General features: G+C 50.6%; 1 protein-coding gene and 1 long non-coding RNA gene across 2 annotated transcripts in view; both read right to left on the bottom strand.

The window, feature by feature from the left end:
• The window catches only part of LITAF (lipopolysaccharide induced TNF factor), a 28025-nt gene extending 20353 nt beyond the window's left edge, over positions 1–7672 (bottom strand). Inside the window, exon 1 of the mRNA XM_045462423.1 lies at positions 7557–7672. The gene's annotated coding sequence lies outside the window, so the exon portion shown is untranslated. The remainder of the gene's footprint in view (positions 1–7556) is intronic.
• Positions 7673–17814: 10142 nt separating this feature from the next.
• Positions 17815–20238, bottom strand: LOC123589801. Its single transcript, XR_006708465.1, has 3 exons — positions 20022–20238; positions 18835–19855; positions 17815–18248 (listed from the first exon to the last, which is right to left on the bottom strand). It is a non-coding gene; the product is annotated as an uncharacterized LOC123589801 (long non-coding RNA).
• Between the last annotated feature and the right edge of the window lie 341 nt (positions 20239–20579).

The following is a 20579-nucleotide window of genomic DNA, read 5'->3' as shown; positions in this document are numbered from 1 at the left end:
TGATAATATATTATAATTAAGTAATTTAATTTAAAGTAAAACTTTTTTTTTTTTTTTTAGTGGGGAGAAAGAGCCTCTGCAAACCCGAATCTGTCCTCCCCAGGCCAGCCTCCTGGGTCCTCCCACCCGTGGGCGAAATGATGTCATCACAGCCCTTTGTCCCGCCAACTGTCTCAGGTTGCTGGCGGGCACCTGGCCTTAGCCCCTCCCTGAGTGTTTGCAGAGTGACTAAAGCTTCTGATTACCTCTATTTGGTGAGAAAACGTAGAAACTGCTGTTTTCACTATATCATCCCCAAAGCCATACAACAATCTCCTAGTTACCAGAATAAAGTTCTTCTCTTTGAATTTTGTGCTCTGACCTAGCTCTGAAGCCTGATGGTTTATATCAGACCAGGGAGAATGGGCCCTCCCTCACCAGCCTTAAGGAATCCCTTTGAGGAGGCAAAGTTAAGCAACATAAGGGAGACAAGGGAGCGGACCCAAAGGGGAAACTGAGTCCAGATTCTAAGGCAAGTGGCGGGTCTCGGGGACACAGGCGAGGGCAGGCCAGGGGGTGGGGAGCAGCATGGTTAGACATGCAGAAGCGGACACAGACTTGTGTCCCGTGGGGAGGCGAGCAGCGCTTGGCCAGGAGCGTGGGGTCCGGTCACGGGGGCCTTCCCACCAAAAAGCCGGGCCCAGGCGAGGTGGGCACCAGGCTGGACCTTCCAGGGAGGGACCCCACACGTAAGGGTTCTGCTTAATGAACCAGCAGCCCAAGAGCAACTAGAAAACCCCCTAAAAGTATTCAACTCCTGCCAACGAGAGTTAGTCTCTAAAAATAAGCCTCAAAACTTAGAGCACGAAGAGAAACCAGCCCCAGCAGAAGCCACGCGGGCAGCAGCGGCCCATCAGCACAGACAGCATCAGACAGGCCAAGGGGGCGTCCCTCTCCCCAAATCCTGTCCGCAGGCAAGGAAAACTCCAGCCTCGTAACTTACGGTGCTGCTTCCTTCTTTCAGCATCCCTCCCCCAAGAGTATCTGAACCATTTTCTAACATCGATTCTGCGTTTCTCTCTGCTTCCTTAAAGTCTGCAAAAAGTAAGAAAGACACACCTGGGTCGGCAGGCGGAGGTTCCGCGCTATCCCACACCGTGGAAAGGTCCAGCCTGGGGCTGCTGGCAGCTCCCATCCCCCCCCACCCCTGCTGTGCCAAAGCCTCGAGCCTGGGAAACCAGCACCCACTGGGTAAGAACTCTGTGCAGAGGAAGAAAGAGTTACTACCTTCCTCAGGTGCCTCCTAGGAGTAAGGTAAACACGCTCGGGCGTCTGTCTTGATGATAAATATCTGTGTTACTCGGGAGTCTCCTATTTGCTTATTTCCTCAACTCTGGCTATATTCCAGTTGACCGTGGGGAGCGGGGATTATAACTGTCCCGTCTTTGAAAGTTAAGGGAAATATCCGCCTTGCCTTTAGCAAGATTTAAGGTGAGAAGAGGGTGGGAAACGTTCCCCACTGAGCTCTCTTAAGTCCTTGAACCCCGCTCCCCTGGCCCATCTCATACAATCCAGCCCTCTGCGACATATGCCCTCCTAATTGCTTCCGGTCTGCAAGTTAGATTGCGTCTCCCTAACTGGACCACATTGCACCCCTCCAGGACAAGGGCTGTGTGCTACATTTCTCTGGGGTCCCCACAGGGTTTTGTTTGGGAAGGCGATGCCCACACTGCGTCCTCGTAGAAGGGAGATTTTACATGCATAGAACAGTATGTATACTCCACATAGGAAAAGCCAAGTCTATTGTGCAAGCTCTTTAGAAGTGTGCATTTTTTCAATACAGAAGAAAAGACAAGTCTTCCTTCCAGAAGAATTCCAAATAGTGTGTGCAGACGCCCCTCCCTCCATCCCCCTCCTGGGTGTGGGCTGCATTTTGTATCTCGCTTTCAGGGGATAGTCCACCAGACAAAGACAGGAATTTTGCAATGGAAAAACCTGGCAACCACCACCTCAGTCTAGTGATGAAGGGCCACGTTATTAGGACCCCCTGAGGTCATGAGACACATCCATGCCAAATCTTCCCCACTAACCCCAGTGTGACCAGAAGAAAAACCCCAGACAAACCCAATCTGAGGGAAATTCTACAAAATCCCTGATGGGTACGCCTCAAGAAGTCAGAGAAACAAGACTGAGGCACCATATGACCAGAGGATGATAGAAAAGGGAATAAACGGCATGGGGTCCCAGGGATGGGACCTTGGGACAGAAAGAGAATGTCAGTGGGAAAACTGGTGAACTCCAAACAGAGTCTGGAGTTTTGTTAATGGTGAAGCACCAATGTCACTTCCTTGGTTTGACAGAGGTACTGTGGGGATGACAAAGGACATTGTAAACAATGGGGGAAACCAAGCGAGGGGTCCCCGGGGAACCCCCTATACTAACTGCAACTCTCCTATAAGCCTAAAACTGAACCATAGGGTGAACTGGGACAGGCAGGCCTTGCCCAAAGGCATTCAATTCAAATTTTAAAAAACAAGTTTTTTTTTTTAAAAAGGGTTCTGTGTGTTTTTTTTTAAAGAAAGTAATTTTGGGGGGTGTCTGGGTGGCTCAGTCGGTTGAGGGTCCAGCTTTGGCTCAGGTCATGATCTCACGGTCCCTGAGTTCGAGTCCCGCGTGGTGCTCTGTGCTGACAGCTCAGAGCCTGGAGCCTGCTTCGGATTCTGTGTCTCCCTCTCTCTCTGCCCCTCCCCCACTCTTGCTCTGTCTCTCTCTGTCAAAAGTAAATAAACATTAAAAAAATTTAAAAAAAAAAAAAATTTTTTTAAAGTGTATTTTGGTGAAATGCAAAACATTACGTGGGAGCCGGTTTCTGTGACCAGGGTTTCTAATATTTCTAAATGGGGAGGAGAAAGGAAAGAAAGAGAAAGAGAGGAAAAGAAAAAAAAAAAAGAAGAAAGGAAGGGGGTGGGAGAGAAGAGAGGGAGAGGGAGAGAGGAGGGAAGGGAAGGGAAGGGAAGGGAAGGGAAGGGAAGGGAAGGGAAGGGAAGGAAGGAAGGAAGGAAGGAAGGGAGAGAGGGAAGGAGGGGGAAGGGGAGAGAGAGGGAGAGGGAGAGGGAAAGGAAGAAAGAAAGAAAGAAAGAAAGAAAGAAAGAAAGAAAGAAAGAACAGAAGGAAGGAAGGCAAAAGGAGGAAAGAGAAAAGACAGAGGGAGGGAGGTAGACAGAGAGAGAGAGAGATGCCCAAATGTAAGCAAATGTCCAGACCCCGAGGTTTGGGGACTCTCCAAAACCCCTCAGCTGGATGTACAAGGACGCCTGGCCACACATCTGTACCCCTCCCTTAAAACATCAGATTTCCAAACTCTCACAAAGCGGTTTTAAACACATGTGGGCGATAAACTCTTCTAAAAATACATCAGATCAACACGGAAAAGGGCAAGGCCTTCAGGGAGAAGATAAAGCAGTTTGTTTGTTTTTTAATCACCAACCGAATCCTCCTTCTAAAATCAGTTCTTTCAAGGAGAGAAAAGGAAGATTATTCAATTCTACAGCCTGTCCCCACCGTCCAGCCCCAGAAAAGGAGCCCAGAGACCAGCTCCGATTGGAATATTCGCAACACTGAAATGATGGGGGGGGGGGGGGGGGTGGATTCCTTAAGCCAAAAAATAAAAGCAGGGGGCACTCATGTCAGGACGGACATCTAAGAAAACAGCCCCTGTTGGTACACAGGTGGAGAGCCAGCTGGCAAGGCCAAAAAGATCGGGTCTTTGGTGATCTCTGGAGAAAAATGTTCTCTAACAAGAATGCAAACACTAAGTGAAACCTGATTATAAAAACTCTAAGGAACTACCAGACTCGTACATGTAGTGAATCGAATAGTGCTCCAAATTCTTAAACTGAGACTAGTTAGCAGTCTTGAAAATACACAGATTCTGCAAAAGGCCGGTTTTGTTAGAATGGAATTTAACCTGCCTACGGTTCCAGAAAAAATGTCCAAGGCGAACGGGACTTCCTAAACTCTAAATTACCACAGGGGAGGAATTTCGACCAAAGGAGAAAACGGGATCTCCTGCCTTCTTCGGAAGACGAAGCGAGAACCCTGTACGACAGTTCTTAGGCTCTGTGACCTCAAACAAATTCAGGCTCATAGGAAAGATTTCAGAGAAATATTTTCAACTGCCATCATCTGGACTCAGTCTGTTTCTACAGGGGGACACGTCCCACAAATCAAAGATAAAGTTACTACAATCCGAAGGCCAGGTTCAAATATGGCATAAGTACAAATTACAGTGATTCGCGAAATGGAAAAATCCTTCCACTGGGGAGGTGGGCTTCTCCTCCCTCCCCGCCCCCCCACCCCCGCAATCGGGAGAGGGGAACTTCCCTCTGGATTCCTGGTGAAACCACATCCCTAAGTTTCCACAGGAATGATGAGTTTTGATGAAACGGCAGGAGAACACAAACACGACTGCATCGGGATACAAAATTGTAACGGACCCTGATTACAGCTTCAGGAAAAAAACCCACAAAAAACAGTCTCCATGATAACAGACCAAGCCGTGCAACAAGGTAAACTGAGGCTAGCTGTTTGGTTCACAGGCTGAGATCGTCCCCGATCTTCTTTAACTTCCACACTTTCTGTAATATTGTTATTTTTTACGTAACTTTCAGAAATATCACTGCATCCTCTACAAATAACCTCCCTGCACTCAAGGTTAAGGCAAAAGTGAATGATAAGCTCTTAAATTTATTCCAGGAACACTGACAATTCTAAAGTTCCCTGAACTAAGCAGCTGAAATTCTTTGGCTGTTCCTTTCTCGAAAGTTAACGCCTATAAGGAAAGAAGACATAAAGGACACAGTGCCTTGAGCCTTTAGGATCCTGGTGAATTAATTTCCCACCCACTACAGGGAAGCAGGGAACCACCAAGCAGATACCCTCTATATTTCCTTTCTTCTGTGTCTTTTTTTTTTTTTAAGATTTTATTTTTAAGTAATCTCTACACCCAACATGGGCCTCGAACTCACAACTCCGAGATCAAGAGTCGCAGGCTCCACCGGCTGAGCCAGCCAGGCGCCCCTCTGTCTGTATCTTAAAGCCTGTGAAATCACACACAGTTCTTCTACTGAAATAACTTGCACGCAGGGACGACTACATTAGCCAAGGGAGTGTTATCACGGCAGCCCAGAATACAAAGATTCGAATAATAAGACATTGTGTGGACCCAGGAAAGTACCAGTTGGAGCTCAAGTAACGATTTTAAGGTTAAGCAAACACCCGCCGAGCTCAGAACGGACTATGGCAGGCCAAATGGGCACCAAGGACATCATAAACACGTCCGCACTAGAGAAATGCAGAGTTAAGGGGGTCTCTTTGCCTGATGAGACGGACCCCCTCACCCACTGGGCTGTTTTCATTGCAATAAAAGCCCAAACAAATACAACACAAGTTGCAGTGCCCGGACTCTAGGACTCCCTCTCATGAATCTCCTTTCTTCCAACCATCACTGGAGCTCCGGGTTGATTCATGGTTGGCAGCAGAATTTTAAGTCCCAGATGGGCACCAGCCCATTCTCACAGTGGCATTGTGGTTAATTAACAGCAAGAGGACGTGCTGCTTAGCTCCTTGAAAATTAACTTAGGCCAGAAATGCCTTCTGGCTCCTTCCCTCCCAGTGGTTCCCCTTTTCCGACCCAACCCTCCTCTTGTCTGTGCCTCCTCTGAAACTTTGCTGAGATCCTTCTGCTGCTTCCGCATGTCCCCCCACGTGTCCACATATGCTGAGGCCTTGGCTTTGCTACTAAACCCACAGTGGCTATCCGCCTCTTGCTCACACATTCCTCCTTTCCACTCCCCTCAAGCTCCTTCCAGGCATTAGAGAGCACTGACTTTTTCACCTGCATGTGTTTCCACTTTTAACCCACAGCGTAAATCCTTCAGGACCAGGAGCCATTTCTTCCAAGTCCTTTAAAGGGCAAGGGCGGCACTTTGTTTCTTCACAACCAGCCCATAAAAGAGACTGAAGGAGTAAAGGGAGGTATACTCACCAAAGTATCTAGTATTTTAGAGACCTAAGAAATTGATCCTGTTTCAGATCAATCACCCAGTCACGTAATCCGCAAAAACATTACAAGGATACTTTTTCAAATGTGAACAAAAGCATCTATTATTAATGCCTTAAAGTAACAGGAAAGAGAGAAGACGGGCCTCTCTCTAGTAGATCTACAATTAATGTTTCTTAGAGAGTCTGGTGCACTTTTTGATCCCACACAAAGGCTGGCTGAGCGGTAAGCCAAGTACAGCATGGGTGTTACTTCATGCAGGTAGAACAGGTCACCTGCTCTCCAGAGTCTGATCCAACTATGAGAAAACCAAACACGGTCGTGGAGTCCCAGATACCAGCTCATGCCTCTCTTTACAATGGAATCCAGGTTAGTCCTACTTTAAAAGAACCACCCTAGAAGGCTGCGGGTGGGGACAGGAAGGTAAGCAAGCAAGGGAGGCAGTCAAGCATACAATCATGCAAACCATGCCCTTGCTTAAAAAGGGCCCCTGGGGAAACTGCAGGGCCAACCCACCTTCCAGGCTGCCCCTGAATCAGCACCAGCCCCCCAGGCCAAGGCCAGGGTTTGTACCTCCTGGGGAGGGCTGGTGGGACAGTCTAACCTGATGGGGTAAGGGAAGGCCCTTGACTTCCAGAAACTGGATTTCCCAACCAGCAAGCTCAGTCCAACAGGTAATGACATCAGCCCCACGAATCGGAAGCACAAAAGTGATCAGAAAACTAGTGAAGGTCCAACTGGCCTGAGCCCTGGAATGCTCGGCCTTTCTAGAAAGGGCCCATTTCCCCATCCCCTGACCTTGACCAACACCACTGCCCAGATCCATACTGACCTGGAGAGCAGAGGGGAGGAGGCCACCTGCCTAGCTTGGTCGAGAGGGGTGATGTCCACCTCCGCCACAAGTTCCCCAGCCCGAGCCACCAGCACGCATCGGGCACAGCCAGTAGGGGGGTCTGTCCGGGCTCATCCCTGAGCTCACCGGGTGCCCACCTTAACCCGCGGGGAAAGGGTTTGGCCAGGGCCAAGGCTCCCTTCTCACTGTGTCCGGATTTTCGCCTCTCGGGGGCTCCCTCGGGCCCCAGGTGTCCACAAAGGCACGCGCTGACAGTGGCAGAGGCAAAAAGCGCCGATGCCGCGGCCCCTAAAAGCCGACTTTCCGGGACCGGCGTCCGGAAATTGTTTCGGACGACCCCAGCGCTGGCGCTGGGCCCACTCGTCGGGGCAGGGACGGAACCCGGCCTGTCCCACGGCCGGGACAAGCGCCGGGAGGCTGGACACCCGGCCCCGGGCGGGCCCCGCGCGCCAGATCTCGGCCGGTCCCCTACGCCCTCCACCCCGCCTCGACCCCCGGGGCCCGCCGGAGCCCCCGCCGCCCCGCGACCGGCGCGATGCCCCGGGTCTCCCGGCCTCGGCTGCTCCCGAGCCCGGGACCAGTGCTCGCGCCGCCGAGCCCCGCTCCCTCCCGGGCCGCCGCGCCCCCCGCCCGCGCCCGCGCCCGCGCCCGCGCCACACTCACCGCCGCCCGCGCAGCCAGTCGAGCCGGGAGGTCTGAGCGAGCCGCGCAGGCGGGCGGCCGGGCCGGGGTGGGGCGGGGCCGGGGCCGGGGGCGGGGCCGGGGGCGGGGCGGCTCAGGCTTCCGGCTCCCCCTTCAGCCCGCGCGCGGACCCACCCCGCCCAGTGCGGCCTGGAACGTGCCCGAGGCTGTACCCCCCTCCGGGTTCTGCCCGTCCCTTCCGTCCCGCGGAACATCCCCAGAGTGCACCCCGACCCCGCTCACTCCTTGGATCCCCTAGGTTCTGCCGAGGCTCCTCGCGATGACCTCGGGGGTGGGGGGGGTGGGGGGGGGCCCAGTCTCCCCATCCTGTCCCCCTCCCCCCACTGCGGATTCTGCCCCTGCACGTCGATCCCCCTCCCCTCCTGATTTCCGCATCCTGCTCTCCCCATTCCCCTAGGTCCCCCATCTCTGGCATTCCTAACCCCTCCCACCCTCAGACAACGCGGACCACCAACTTCTGAGTCCCAGGTTCAGGGTTCCCTGCCCTCAGTAGAGCAGCCCTTACTCTACCCGTAACTGAGTTCCGTACCTTCAGACGCATCCGGATAGCCCGAGATACACCGTGTGCCTTTGGAAAAGTCACCCACTCTGGGCCTCAGTTTCCTGTGTGTAAAATAGACATATATATCGCATATATCTAAGAATGCATTGAGATCTTGCAAGCAGAGGGCTTAGTACAGGTTAGGTGTTAAATGAAACCAATGTCCTGTCTCATCACCTTCTATGTCCCCAGGGAGGTCCACGCCCCTAGGTACTTTCTTATTCCATCACTAAAATCTCTCTCTCTCTCTCTTTTTTTTTTTTTTATTTTGAAATTTATTTTTTTTTCAACGTTTTTTATTTATTTTTGGGACACAGAGAGACAGAGCATGAACGGGGGAGGGGCAGAGAGAGAGGGAGACACAGAATCGGAAACAGGCTCCAGGCTCTGAGCCATCAGCCCAGAGCCCGACGCGGGGCTCGAACTCCCGGACCGCGAGATCGTGACCTGGCTGAAGTCGGGCGTTTAACCGACTCCGCCACCCAGGCGCCCCTTGAAATTTATTTTTGAGAGAGCGCATGTGCGTGAGCAAGAAGAGGAAGTCAGAGGATCTGAAGTGAGCTCTGTGCTGACAGCAGGGAGGCCCATCTGGGGCTCAGGCTCATGAACCATGAGATCATGGCCTGAAACACCCAGGTGCCCCTGCCCCTAGAATCTGCAAATCAGTATCTCCTGTTTCAACATCCACTCAGTCCTCTGCCCCTAAATGGGTGCTGCCTGCCTATCCGCTAAGAGCCCCATTGGCCTGGTAAGGTAGTAACCGCAGCCCTGATCCAGCAGGGTTCTGGGAGAAGTCATTACCAGCCATTAAGGAGCTTGTGTGGCTTTCAGAGTACACAGTCTTGGAAATGGGAGGAACCCTGATGCGGCCATCTAGAGAAATGCCACTTGGGCGGAGAGCCTCTGAGTCCCTCCAGGGATTCATAGATCTGGATCCTACTGGATCCTAAGACTCTTCCGGTGATGGGATCCTCTGCCTTCACACGAAGACCCCAGAGACACTGAGACCCAGACAGGTAGAATGACTTGTCCAAAGCCCCAGAGCAAACTGTCCTCTCTGCCCCTGTTCAAAGCTCTCACCACCTTTTACCATATGGACCCAGCCACTACCAGCCATGAAAGGTATTACTCAGTTGGGGGAGGGGATTTCAAAGTCCTCCCAACTGTGAGTAATCGCCAGGGAAAGGTTATTAGTGAGGCCAGTCTTTTATTTTAAAACTATTGAGGAAGCTGGAATAAGCCCAGCCTCTGCCATTCTCCATTTTCAAAGTGGGCAAAGAGGCAAGTTGTCCTGACATAAAACCAGAGTATCACGGACTGTCACTAGCAAGATACAAGCCTTACAGAAACTCTGTCAGAGCAAAATGTTCAAGAATCAGCCTGTGTGAATGCTTTCCCCCTCCCGTTCCCTCCCCTCCCCTCTCCTCTCCTCTCCTCTCCTCTCCTCTCCTCTCCTCTCCTCTCCTCTCCCCTCCTCTCCTTTCCTTTCCCCGATCCCCCACCTCTTTCTTTCCTTCTTTTTCTGCAGAGGGAAAAGTAACCGCACATCTGAATTACTTCTGTCTTTTACTCAATGCTACCACGTCATTCCTTTTTCTCCTTCAACAGCGGAGCATCACGGGAGCTGGCTTTGTTTGTTTGTTTGTTTTTCAGATGTCCTAAACACTTAACTGCGCCTGTGAGCTAGCGATTATTTATGGGGAGAGCTGTAAAACTGTAATTCTTTTTTTCAATCCCCAAGAAACCATAGAGATTGAATTTCTAACCCAGTGCTTCTGAGAAGCGAAGGAAAGTAACCCAGACACACGATCATCTCAATAGACACAGGAAAAGCATTTGACAAAACTCCAACACCTTTTCATGAGAAAAACACTCAACAGGGTAGAAACGGAAGGAAACATTCCACAACCTGATAAAGAGCATCTACTGTGACCAACATCCTCCATGGTGAAAGACTGGATGTTTTCCCCCGCCCTGAGATCGGGAACAAGCACGTTTGCCATTTCTGCTTTTGCCACTTCTACTCAACATTGTACCAGAAGGGCTAGCCAAGACAATAACACGAGAAAAAGAAGTAAAAAGCATCCAGAATGGAAAGGAAGAAGTAGGAACTATCTCAGTTCACAGACAACATGATCTCACACAGAGAACATCTCAAGGAATCCACAAAACATCATCAGTGCTAATAAACAAGGTCAGCGAGGTGGCAGGGTACTAGATCAACATACAAAAATCAGGGGTGCCTGGGTGGCGCAGTCGGTTAGGCGTCCGACTTCAGCTCAGGTCACGATCTCGCGGTCCGTGAGTTCGAGCCCCGCGTCGGGCTCTGGGCTGATGGCTCAGAGCCTGGAGCCTGTTTCCGATTCTGTGTCTCCCTCTCTCTCTGCCCCTCCCCCGTTCATGCTCTGTCTCTCTCTGTCCCAAAAATAAATAAACGTTGAAAAAAAAAAAATTAAAAAAAAAAAAAAAAAAAAGAACAGTGTATGGTAAGTTGCAGGCATGCCCGAACGTGTCAGTAGGACGTGCATCTTCTAACTGTACGTATTTTCTCTTGTGTACCGCATTTGTTATCACCCTCAAAAACTTAACATCGATACAGCGTATACTTAATATATTCCCCATATTCATATTTCTCCACTTCTCCCAGTAATGAACGTCCTTTATTGTCTTTTTAAACCAGGATCTAATCTTGTATCATTTTGTGCATTTAGCTGTCATAACCCCTTAACCCCCCCTATTCTAGAACGCTTTCTCTACTTTTTCTAAGACTTAATTTTTTCAGAGCAGTTTGAGGTTCACAACAGAAGTGAGAGGAAGGTACAGTGATTTCCCATGTGCCCCACACATGCATAGCCTCCCCCATGACGAACGTCACTCACCAGAAGGATTTTACCAAGGCTGACCCTCCATGGACACAGCATAATCACCAAACGTCCATCGTTTACCTTAGGGTTGATTCTTACTGTATGTTTCCTGGGTTTGGACAAAAGTATCATGCCATGCATTCACCTTATAATATCACACACAGTATTTTCACAGCCCTGAATGTCCTCTGTGCTCTGTCTATTCATGTCTTCATGCCCCGCCCCACCCCCAACCTTGCAACCACTGATCTTTTTATTATCTCCATAGTTTGCCTTTCCCATAATGCCGTATAATTAGAATCATACAATAGGTAACATTTTCAGACTGGCTTCTTTCACTTAATAATATGTATTTAGGGGCGCCTGGGTGGCGCAGTCGGTTAAGCGTCCGACTTCAGCCAGGTCACGATCTCGCGGTCCGTGAGTTCGAGCCCCGCGTCAGGCTCTGGGTTGATGGCTCAGAGCCTGGAGCCTGTTTCCGATTCTGTGTCTCCCTCTCTCTCTGCCCCTCCCCCGTTCATGCTCTGTCTCTCTCTGTCCCAAAAATAAATAAACGTTAAAAAAAAAAATACAAAAATCAATTGCATTTCTCTACACTAGTAAGGAATGACACAACAATGAAAATCAGAAAATAATTTAAGAAAGTCTGACTTGCACAGTGAAAACTACAAAATATTGTTGAAGAAATTAAAGACCTAAATGAAATGGAAAGACATTTGTGTAGTATATCAGTCAGAGTTCTATCAGAGAAACAGTACTGGAAGGAAATGATAGATGGATGGATGGATAGATAGATGGGATGGATAAGTAGGTAGGTAGGTAGGAAGGATAGGATAGGATAGGATAGGATAAGATAGGATGAATGAATGTGGAGAGAGAGAGAGAGAGAGAGAGAGAGAGGTAGAGAGGTGAAGCCCTCAGGCAGGAGTAGAAGCTTTGGTCCACAGGTGTAATCCTTTCTCCGGAAAACTTAAGTTTTGCTCTTAAGGCCTTTTAACTGATTGGATGAGGCCCAAATAACCAAAATAATCTCCTTCACTTAAAACTTGTTGTATGGAACATGACTCACTCATTGCACTGTTTCAAGTACAGGAAGACTTTGGATTGCGAGCATAATTCATTCCTGAAACACGCTTGTAATCCAAAGCACTTGTATACCAAAGTGAATTTCCCCACAAGAAATAATGGAAACTCGGATGATTCATTCCACAACCCAAAAATATTCATATAAAAATGATTACAATACTGTAATATAATGCAAAATAATAAAGAAAATGAGAAACGTACAGAAAAATAAACTAACCTGCACTTCCCTTTAAAAAAAAAACACAACAGGGGCGCCTGGGTGGCGCAGTCGGTTAAGCGTCCGACTTCAGCCAGGTCACGATCTCGCGGTCCGTGAGTTCGAGCCCCGCGTCGGGCTCTGGGCGGATGGCTCAGAGCCTGGAGCCTGTTTCCGATTCTGTGTCTCCCTCTCTCTCTGCCCCTCCCCCGTTCATGCTCTGTCTCTCTCTGTCCCAAAAATAAATAAACATTGAAAAACAAACAAACAAACAAAAAAAAAAAACAACAAAAACGTGTTGTAGAAGTTAACCCCTTCCAAAAATACCTTCACAGCAAGACCTAGATTAGTGTGTACTTGAATTACCGGCCACTATGGCCTAGCCAACTTGACATTAAGGCTAACAACCATCACAGACGGCAAGACTCCCCAAACTGAGGTACAGATCGGTGCGATGTCTTTCAAAATCTCAGCTGCCTTTTCAGGCAAGTGTTATGTCCCACTCTGGTGCGGACTGTGGATAACGGGGGAGGGCTGTGCCTTTCGGGGGGCTGGGGGTGTATGGGGGGGAATCTCGGTGCCTTTTTAAAAGAGTTTTTTTTTTTTTTAATATTCTGGAGCTGGATGGTGCTAACAGTTGCCCAACACTGTGAACACTTTGTGCCACTGAACTGTATGCTAAGAAATGGTTAAAAGGGTACATTTTACCGTCATGCACATTTTCCCATGAAAACTAAAAGTAAGTTATAGTAAAAGTAGGCACCTTTGCCTGAGTAGACATTTCTGCAAAGAAGATATACGAGCGGCCAAGAATCAGCTGAAAACAAAAATGCTCCACATCGTTAGTCATCGGGGAAATGCAAATCAAAACCACAATGAGATACCGCTTCGTACCCGCTGTGGTGGCCATAAAAAAATTTTTTTCTTTTTTTTTCAATGGAAAATAACAAGGGTTGGGAGGGACGTCAAGAAATTGAAACTCTCACACGTTGCTGGGGGCCATGTAAAACACCGCAGCTGCTGTTCCGGCCCCAAATCTATACACAGAGTGATTGAAACCAGGCATTCAAACAAAAAGGTACAGAGGAATGTTCTTATCGGCAATATTCACCCCCCGTCAGAATGTGGAAATGACCACATGTGTACCAATTGATAGGTGGGTGAACGAGACGTGCATCCACACGACGGAAGACCGTTCGGGCACACAGTGGAAGAAAGCACAGGCCCACGCTACAACGGGGGTGACCCTTGAAAACATCGTGCTCATTGAAAGAAGACTGACACACGAGGTCCCATATCACAGGATTCCATTTGTAGGTTATTTCGACAATAGGCAAATCTACAGGGGCAGAAGGCTGATTCGTGGGGGCCTGGGGCTGGGAGGAGTGGGGAGCGACTTCTAATGGGGATGGGGTTTGTCTACACATGTTCTGGAAGCTGGTCGTGGCGATGGTCACACTATTTTGATGTACTGAAGGCCACGAAATCGTAGTTTAAAATAGTTGAAACACTAGGGCTCCTGGGTGGCTCAGTCAGTTGAACATCCAACTCTTTTTTTTTTTTTTTTTTTTTTTTTTTCAACGTTTATTTATTTTTGGGACAGAGAGAGACAGAGCATGAACGGGGGAGGGGCAGAGAGAGAGGGAGACACAGAATCGGAAACAGGCTCCAGGCTCTGAGCCATCAGCCCAGAGCCCCACGCGGGGCTCAAACTCACGGACCGCGAGATCGTGACCTGGCTGAAGTCGGACGCTTAACCGACTGCGCCACCCAGGCGCCCCCGAACATCCAACTCTTGATTTTGGCTCAGGTCGTGATGCCAGGGCCATCCCCCCGCACCTCTCCTTCACTTGCACTCTCTCTCTAAAATAAAAAAAAAAAAAATGGGGGGGGGCACCTGGGTGGCTCGGTCAGTTGAATGTCTGACATCAGCTCAGGTCATGATCTCACAGTTCATGGGTTCGAGCCCCGAATCAGGCTCTGTGCTGACTTCAGATTCTGTGTCTCCCTCTCTCTCTCTGCCTCCCCCTCACTTGTGCGCTAACTGCCCCCCCCCAAAATAAATAAACATTTTGTAAAAAAAGGAAAAAATTTAAATAGTTGAAATCTTAAATTCTGTATTGTGTGCATTTTATTTCAATTAAAAAAAAAAAAGTAAAGCAGGGACTCACCTATGCCCTGTTAGGACACAGCCAAAGGGGGCCACATGGCTTTTCATGACATCTGTGGTTGTTTCTGTTCCCACTGAAGAGTCTGCTGTTGTGCTCAACCCAAAAAGTCTCGGCACGAGATCCGGGCCGTGAAGACACATGCGCCGATACCCCGGAATCACACGGGCAGACAGAAAGGGAGAGCCGCCCTCGGGCTGTGCTCTGAGACATCAGAAATGACAGCAGCCAGGAGAGAAGAACGAGCTGCTTGGAGAATGCAGAGAACAATCCCATTTTTTTGTTGTTGTTAAAAAAGAGAGGGGAAAAGATACACACACACACACACACACACACACACACCCTGGGAAAATGCCTTGACACTTTCTCAGGGATAAAGAACACCGCCAACGGGAGCCTCTGAGTAGGGATTCTTTGTCTCCTTTTGTTCCTGGCCATTTTTCTGATATTTACAGGACACATACAAATTGCTGGTTTAAAAAAGCTAATCTTCAAAGAAGGAACTCAGTAGCCAGAAATAGCCTCCACTGGCTGGTTTGTGCTATTCATAACAACAAGTTCTGGTAACTAATGTTTCCATAACACCTTTTCCATTTTCAAAACATGGTTGCTGCACACATCACATGACTCATCCTTGAAGAAGCCCTTTGGAGTAGCGACTCTTACTGCTGAGACACGCAGATGGGGAAATGAGGCCAGGGGACCAGAAGCTTGCCCGTGGTGGTGGTGGTGGTGATGATGGGAAACACCAACTGTGCCCACGCTGGCTGCAAGGCCCTGGGCAAAGCACTCGTACATTCGTCATCTCATTGTCTCCTTGCAAAAACCTTCATATTCTCGAGATGGGGAGATTGAGGTCCGGAGAGGTTCCGGCATCTGGGCCACCTGTGGAGACAGAGGCGTAAGAGGCACAGGGCTTCTGTGGGTGCCCATGGTGCGGGAAGAACAGGCAGGGGGACTTGGGCTGGGCTGGAGGAAGTCGGCAGAACTGTCTTTTCACACTGGAGAGGGCACGGGCTGGCTTCCGCTCATACAGAACTGCCTATTTCTCTCTTGTGGGTTGGGACTCTGTAGGAGAATATACTGGGGGGAAAGGCTCTGAGGCCCTAGCCTGAAAGCTCTCACTGATCTGGAAGGCTCTAAGCTCCCAGAAGCTCTCCACAACATGGGGGCTAAACACAGGCATGGAGCCAGGCAGCCTGGGTTTCAAGCGCCACTGCCACCGTGACCAGCTGGGTGGCCTTTGGCAGCTCGCTTAACCTCTCTGGGCCTCAGCTGTCACCTGTATCAAGTGGAAATGGTAATACTCGCTCATAGAGTTGTTTCTGTTCCCACTGAAAACTCTGCTGTGGGTGCACCACGTGACCATGTGTCAAATAAATGGGATTCTGGGATTTATCTTCCACTCACCCCTGCTCGGCCCGCCCCCGCCCCCTCCGCCGGCCTCCAGTCCAGAGCTACGCAATGGATGTGTCTGTCCACGGCTCCCCACCTGGCTTTCAAAGGGACGTCCTTGTCTGCGACTTTCACCATCGCTGGGCTCTTTCTGCGTTTTGTGGAATTTGAACCTGAACACGAGTTTTCGTCCATCAGCTCCGGGGCGCCTGACCTCAACTGCAGAACTTGGTTCAAGGCTGGTTTCCCCTCCGGCCAGAAGGAGACGGGCAGGCCGGGGGCTGGGCTTGTGGGTCCGGGGAAGCCTGGAATTGCCCCACCTCCAGAGGGTCTGACCAGGGCTCAGGGGTGGGTTGGGGGGGCTGGTGGGCGGTTTGAGGAAACGGAGCAGTGGTGATGCCTTGAGTCTGGCACAAGGCCTGGGCCAAAGTTTCCTTGTTGGCTCCTTCCCAGGAGCAAGGCCTCAGCCGGCCCCTCCCTGCAGACTCCCCCGCTCTCTCAGCTGTCCTGCCAGCTCCCAATGTGGCCATGACAGTGAGAAGAAGTCACGAAGGGAAGCAGCGTGGCAAGGTGCCGGCACAAAGGAAGGCTTCGGGGGTTCAGAGCTGCTATTACTGACCTGCTATTGTTCTTAAGCGCCCCTTCCAGCAAACACAAAAACCCACATGGGGCGCCCGGGGGGCTCAGTCGGTTGAGCGTCCGGCTTCGGCTCAGGTCAGGATCTCGCGGTCTGTGAGTTCGAGCCCCACGTCGGGCTCTGTGCTGCCAGCTCAGAGCCTGGAGCCCGCTTTGGATTCTGTGTCTGCCTGTCTCTCTGCCCCTTCCCTGCTCGTGCTCTGTCTCTCTCTGTCTCTCAAAAATAAATAAGCATTAAAAAAAAATTTAAAACAAAACTAAACAAAAAAAACCCCACAAGTCCCATGAGAGTGCCTCCCCTTGTTCTCGAATCAGTTTTCATCCGCTGGCCGCAGACACAGCTCCGTGATAAGAAAATGGTTCCGCTCAAACAAATGAACTCTGGACACAGATCACCAAACACCCCCTACCTGAGCTCCTGACTCAGTTTCCCCACAATCCAGAGTGCTGTCAGGACCCTCCCTAAGGCCTCCAGAATGCTATACGATCTGAGCTCTGTTCTTCTCTGCCCTCAATTTCCAGACATCCTCGACCTCACTCTGCTCCAGCCAAATAGGCCTCCCTGCTGTTCTAGCACTGCCCTGCCTCAGGGCCTTTGCACTGGCTGTCCCCTCTCTAAAATGCTATAAATGAGGAAGCAATCAAGACTCAAGGTTTTTGCCACTGCTGTCAGAACTGGGATTTGAACCTAAGGTAGGACTACGAATAAATTCTAATGTGAACTGCTCGAATTCTCACTCTAATTCACTGCAGCCAAGCCCCCGCCCATTCCAAATCATGCGCCTCTGTGCAGGGAGCCAACTTGTCCCGCCTGGGAGCTGACAAGCCAAGTCAGTAGAGCACGAAGGCCCTAAGGCCCCTGGACAGAAATCCCCAGCAGCAGGGAACAGCTGTGGCATCAGGGCTGAAGAGGGTCCCCTCGAGTGACAAAAGAGGAAGCGAAGCAGCAGAAAGGAGAAGCGGACTGCAGCCCCGCCTCATTTCTCAGACCCACATAGGTAGTTCCCAGCATCGCGAGAACGAAACAGAAGTGAAATCCTGTAGAGTCATCGGACTCAGGGCGCCCGGGGTTGGGGGGCTGTGGGGAGGAAACGATCCTACCTTACCTCCCTGAGCCCCTCTCTGGGCCAACCTCGGCGGCTGTGGAGATGTTGGAGAGGCGCTTGCTTGTAGACCCGTGGGCGATCCACACTGAGAACTCACTCACTGCACAGATGTCCCGGTGGCTGGGCACAGATGGGTCACCCCACGGAGCCTCCACAGCCCAGAGCGGAGACGATGCAAATTGCTATTAAAAGGGAGCTGGACAAACCCATCACGAAAAATCAGTGCGGAAACTCCTCTGCCACCATTTAGGAGGACAAAATGGCCCCAGCCCCGTCTGTCCAGTTACAGAGATCGGGCTGTGAAATCCTCCGGGGGGAAAGACAAGCCGCAGAGCAGGGAGGGGGTGGGGTGGGGCTGGGCAATGGACACCGAACGGGAACACGTATGGTACCTGCTTCCTCGAAGGTCACGCCAAGCGGTGGGACATGAAGTCATATGACTGAGTCATGACCAGCCACCTTGCCTTTTAAACAGAACGGGATGGGATGAGATAGGACAGGACAGACAGGACAGGACGGGGAAGGACAGCATCCAAGAGACAACCCCAGATGGCATTTCTTATAATAAGTAGCATTGCATAAGTTTTCTATTTAGTTATACGCCAGCATCCGCGTATACTGGGTTACAAGGCAGAATCTATTTTTTCACTGCGGCTGGGAGCTAAAAAAAAAAAAAAAAAAAAAAAAGTTTGAAAACCCTGGAAACGGAAAAAAATGAAAAGAAAGAAAGGACTCAAGGTGGCCCCCTCGGAAGAGAAGGGGGCCACGGGAAGCAGCCTTACTTTATACAATTCCGTGCTTTTTTTTTTTTTTTTTTTTTAAACAACAAGCACGCATCGCTTGGCTTTTGCAATAACATAAAGAACTTTTAAAACCTTTTAGAAAACATAAACATGCCTGCCTCAGTCTCCAGGAAAGAGGCTGGGCTGTCTGAACTGTCAACTAGTTTTTGATGTGGAAAAGGCCAAAGCCCTGTCCCGAGGGGCGCTCCCTCCCAGAGGGTTTCCAGGGCCTCCCCGGGTTTTTTCCACTCGTCCTTCTCTTCCCTTCCAGAAAGCCACGGGACCATCCAAAAAGGAAACACGCCTTAAGACGTCAGTCTTCATTTTCGAAAACGGAACAGGCGCCCCCCACCCCGCAATGGCCATTGTGTTTTCTGTTTTCTGTTTAGCATTACAGAGTCCGTATTTTCCAAAAAGAGCCTCCCTGACTTCATTTTTAAAATGCCTACAAGGGTGACAACCTACCGGTGGCACCCAATGATTTCCTATTATACTTGTCACCTTGGTAGCTATCCCTGGGTGTGCGCTCTTTCTTTTCTCTTTTTTTAGGATCAGTTCCTTCGGGCAAATTCCCAGAAGTGTGATCGCTGGAGAGGGAAGCGTCTACCTTTCCGGCCCCTGATACACTCCGCCGAGCTGCTTTCCAAAAGAGCTGGGGACTCACGCCTTTTCAAGGAACTGGCCGCCGTGGGGGTGGTTAGGTCATCGCCACCTTTGTCTCCCTGCGGGACACATCTGTGACCCAGGTGTCTGTGTCACGGAGCCCGGAGGAAGGCAGGAAAAAGCACTCCCCTCTCCGCCACCAGGCCAGAGCCTGGAACAGGCGGGTCTCGAGGACTCCAGAGGGCGGGGAGGGCATCCCTTCCCCACCGTGGAAACCCGGAGGCCAGGCCGGCACCATCTGGAAGCCAGAGCTGGGAAGGTGGGTGTGTTCTCTCACTGGGCCGCTTTGGGCACCGCGGGCCCCATCGGGAGGTTGCGAGCATGAAGAATGTGGCCCAGAGCTCGTCACGCTGCATGTCTTGGTGGGTTTGGGCTCCTAGGACAGAAGGCCCCAGTAGAACCGGCTCAGAGACAACGCAGATGTATTTCTCACAGTTCCGGAGACTGGGATGTCCCAGGTCAAGGGGCCAGCCGATTCGGTGGCCGATGACCCGGATGTCATCGTACGGGTGCAAGCGGGCAGGGAGCTCCGTGGGGTCGCTTTCATCAGGGCACTGATCCCATTCATGAGGGCTCCGCCCCCATCCCCCAGTCGCCTCCCCAAAGCCCCACCTTCTCACACCATCCCGCTGGGGGTGAGGTTTCACCTTGTGGACCTGCTGGGGGGGGGGGGCGGTGGGGACACACACATCCGTCCGTGGCACTGGGCATTTCTGAGCAGAGAGGATCAGGGCCATCCGTTGTCCAGATGGGGGTACAGGTCAGCATCAGCTCTGCCTTCGGGGACCCCCACGGACCTCCACGGGGCCTGGGGTTCTCGTAGCTAAAAGAGATGAAAAGCTGCTGCTTTCCCACCGGTTAGCATCAAGACCAGACGACCCCGTGACCTGTGACCCAGACCCTGCTCCCCACCTTCTCCTTAGGGCCTCGTTCATGCAAGGTGTGCCATTACCCACTTAGTTAAGGGATTGCAACCTTGCAAAACTCACATCCCACACAGCATCCATCCACCGAGGCTTCACAGATCTCATCCAGGTCCCCCACGTCCCCTCTGCCACTGGATTTTTTTTTTTTTTTGCTTTTAATAAGCTGGTCCAGGGGAATCATTGTCGTCTTAGAGACTGCCATGACTTTGAAGCAAATCCCCGACATCGGATCATTTCATCTGCAAACACGCTGATTTGAGGCTCTCAAAAGATGAGGATTCCTTTTTTTTTTTTTTTTTTAATTTTTTTTTTCAACTTTTATTTTTATTTTTGGGACAGAGAGAGACAGAGCATGGACGGGGGAGGGGCAGAGAGAGAGGGAGACACAGAATCGGAAACAGGCTCCAGGCTCTGAGCCATCAGCCCAGAGCCCGACGCGGGGCTCGAACTCACGGACCGCGAGATCGTGACCTGGCTGAAGTCGGACGCTTAACCGACTGCGCCACCCAGGCGCCCCGAGGATTCCTTTTAAAAACAGCCACAAAACTACAATGCACTGCAAAAAGAAAAAGAAAGAAAGAAAGAAAGAAAGAAAGAAAGAAAGAAAGAAAGAAAGAAAGG

This window comes from Leopardus geoffroyi, chromosome E3 (assembly GCF_018350155.1).
Source record: "Leopardus geoffroyi isolate Oge1 chromosome E3, O.geoffroyi_Oge1_pat1.0, whole genome shotgun sequence".
NCBI classification, from domain to species: Eukaryota; Metazoa; Chordata; class Mammalia; order Carnivora; family Felidae; genus Leopardus; species Leopardus geoffroyi.
This window is presented reverse-complemented; position numbering and strand designations above follow the sequence as displayed.